Genomic DNA, 3,858 nt, shown 5'->3' with positions numbered 1-3,858 from the left:
TCTTACATTTTTTTATTTTTAGTAGACTGTGTAAAAGGGGCTAGTGATTACAGACCAATGAAAACAACTCAAGTAATGTTGCATGGCTCATAAATGTGCAATGAAGGGTTTTGTTTGTTTGTTTTGTGCCCAATGCCCTTAATCTGGTGTGTAATAAATGAAAAATTTGCATTTGATAAGAATTTATTTGTGGGTGGGATGGCCGATAACCCCAAATCTTGTTGTAGTTAATTTATTGTGAAGACACTGTAAACATCCCTCATACGCATGGGCAGGGTTTAACCCATTGATTGTGTTCATTCATTTCATTATAAAAATGCAGACATAGTAAATGGTATGAAAAGCACCAATGATTTCCACAAGTTTCTGTGTATGACTACTGAAAAGAGTGAATCAACAAAATGTGTTTTGGATGTATTACTACTCCCTGACTCGAGCTTGACTCGTCCTCCCAAAAAATCTGTCTGGGATTAAAATATACAAAATTTTAGACCTAAAATATTTGTATCCATCATTTGTATTTGAACCTTCAGAAAAAGACGCACACAAATTCAAAGATGATAAATTCAGTTTTATTCAATTTAAGATGTAAATTTGTACAATTTAATGTGTGAAGCAGCATGATTGTAAAGCCTGTATGTTTCTGTACGTGTATATAAATGAAAACATTCAAACTAAAATGAGAACATAATTGTTATTTCATTTTTTAAAATATGTAAATTATTGTTGATAAAAAAGTAAAAAAAATAATAATCATCAGAATTTTGCTGATTGTGATTTCTAAGAGCGGTGTGTTGCTTTAAACACAAACTAGTATTGATAAAGAAGATAGATAAGGCTGAGGTAATGATGTGCTGACGGTTCCAATGTGCATGATATGGACATGCTTGCATTTCTTACTAATATTCATCACCATCATTATCATTTTCCTTGACTCCTTCCTTGCTCTGACTGTATCAATAGCAGAAGTTACTCTTTTCCAGTTCGTAGTTTCAGCGTTTTTGTTTTTTTTAAATACTTTTTTAAAGGAATAATTACTCTATGAGCCTTTTTAAAATTGTATAGTCATTTATTAAAAAATGTCAAAAGAAGAAGTATTTCATCTGATTTCATTTAATAGTAAAATGCTGAAAGAAATTTTGTCCCAAAGTCATCAGTATTTCTGAACGTTATTAGTCATATGCAGTATGTTGCTTGCGAACTACAACTTTCGATACGGATCCAGACGATTGAAATCCAGTGCAGCTCTTTTTGAACTTGCACAGCCTTTTCAGATATTTCGGTTGCAAATGTAGCACACAGCAAATACAAACACACATCGTGAATAGTAACGCCTCTCACATGACACGACTCGGCCAATCATATTGGTTTTTATTCAGAGTTGGTTTGTGATTGCCGCTTATATTGATTGGCCTTTGGCCCAACCGCAATAGCAACAAAACAAGGCCCGAGAAAAAAAGCACCAAAGAATAAGAACATTCGTAAGAAGAGTAAAGACGTCTTTTGGTCTATTACAACAAAAACAAAACATTTTCATGCAAAACACACAATAGACACTTACAACATATAAAAAAAAATGTGTTACAAAATCCTCCACTGTAGATCACCTCCCTGTTTTTTAGAGGTGGTGTCTCTCCCCAGTATGGAAGGTAATGGAATTTTTTTTCATTATTATTATTGAAATTTATTAAGACGGCACGGTGGCAGTTATGAAGACCTCCCACATCCCCAAAAAAATGCAGGGTAGGTTGATTGGAGACTCTATGTGCCCTGTGATTGGCTGGCGACCGGTTCAGAGGGTGTACCCGGCCTCTCGCCCGAATATAGCTGTGATAGGCTCCAGCACGCCCGCGAGCCTAGTGATGATAAGCGGTACAGAAAATGGATGGATGGATACATTTATTCATAACAGATTCTAAATAAAATAATTTGTTTATGAGCAATATCATTCCTAGTCATCATTTAAATTGGTGCTTGTCACTTATGTCATACATTCCATTAAGAATTATATTGGACCCTGACACCTGTTTATTAGAAGCAGGGAATGTTTACTGCATAAAAGACATGCCTATGCCTGAACAGTTTGTATCATGAAAAACCAGAGGTGGGTAGAGAAGCCAAATATTGTACTCAAGTAAGAGTACTGTTACTTTTGAATCATATGACTCAAGTAAAAAGTAAAAAGTAGTCCTCCAAATTACTTTGAGTTAAAGTAAGAAAGTACTTAGTGAAAAAAAATACTCAAGTACTGAGTAACTAGTGAGTAACTTCTGATTTGTTTTTTTTTTTTAATCACAGTATGAACGTCCCTTCATCTAAAACATAAATACAATTTTATAAATCTTTGTAAAATAACAAATTAAGGCAAATTCAGCTCCAGGAAATGGTCTTTGACTATATATTATTTCTACTTGTTAAACAGCACAATAATGTAGGCTTACCAAGCAAATTACAAAAACAGGAACAAGGCTGCAGCGAATATAAAATGTCTACACACCCCTGTTCAAATGCCAGGTTTTTGTGTTGTGAAAGAATTTTGACCAAGAAAAATCTTTTTCAAACTTTCTCCACCATTAATGTGACCTAGAATTTGTACAACTCAACTGATTTATTTTTGGATCTTTTTTAGAGGGAAGCTGAAAATAAAAAACAAATAAACTTGAATGTGATTGACTTGGGCTTGACGTTTACCTTGCTACCTTCTTGGGCAGGTCACCACTGAAAAAGCCATATTCTTTTAACTGGTCTTTTACCTGGTAAAATAAACTAAAATAAATAAAATAAATAAAAAGTCAAATCTGGTTGCGCAAGGATGAAGGCGCCACGGTGTCCGACAGGTTAACACATCTGCCTCGCAGTTCTGAGGACCGGGATTCAAATCCCCGGCCCCGCCTGTGTGGAGTTTGCATGTTCTCCCCGTGCCTGCGTGGGTTTTCTCCGGGAACTCCGGTTTCCTCCCACATCCCAAAAACATGCACGGTAAATATCTGAGTGGAAACCAATCAATTAATCAATGGGGAAATGTATTTAAATACAATAAATACAATATATATATATATATATACAAATGCACAGTAGGTTAATTGCCCGTTGGTGCGAATGATTGTTTGTTCCATGTGCTGTAACGACTCACTTTGATTGGCCCACAAAGGCCAAAAGAAGACTTTGTGTGTGGACATGTGACTTTCTTGTGTCGTTTGATTGGTGAATTTCAGTCAAGCTGTGACTGTGGTAATCACGGTGGATTGGAGCAACGGCGCCCAACGCGGAAATCGAAAACGATAGTCTAAAAATAGATCACGTGCAATTATTGATAAATGAAAGTCGCGAGCGACATGTCGATTATTGTAAAAGTATCCTTTTTGTAATCATGAATACTCGAGTAAAAGTAAAAAAGTATGGTTCATTAAAGCTACGCTGACAAAAATTGTACTTTATCCATTTTGGAAAACATAATAAGTAGTCAGCATACTTGGCTCTGCTAGTTACCTCTCTCAGCCAGTAGTAGGAGCCTTTCACGCTCTAACCATTGTAGTGTTACGTGATTACTTATGACAGTCAGATATATTAGGAACAGCTTTCGGTATGGTGCAGTACAGTTCTACACCAGCGCAGACGACAACCAGAATAAAGAAGATAATGTTGGATTAATACCTCTCTGACAGTGTCAATGTAATGGATACCATTGTACAAGTACAAGGGTCCATAATGCTGCATCACTATATCAGGACATATTGAGAAAATTATTACATATACGGAAAGACCTCATCAAGGGCTTAACAGAAAACAATAAACATATGATCCATTATTCTGCACCAGGGGAATGTAAGCGAGCGATGAAGGATTCAAAACATTCCA

This window comes from Phyllopteryx taeniolatus, chromosome 8 (genome assembly GCF_024500385.1).
Source record: "Phyllopteryx taeniolatus isolate TA_2022b chromosome 8, UOR_Ptae_1.2, whole genome shotgun sequence".
NCBI classification, from domain to species: domain Eukaryota; kingdom Metazoa; phylum Chordata; class Actinopteri; order Syngnathiformes; family Syngnathidae; genus Phyllopteryx; species Phyllopteryx taeniolatus.
The sequence above is the reverse complement of the archived record's forward strand: the minus strand, read 5'-3'. Positions refer to the sequence as shown.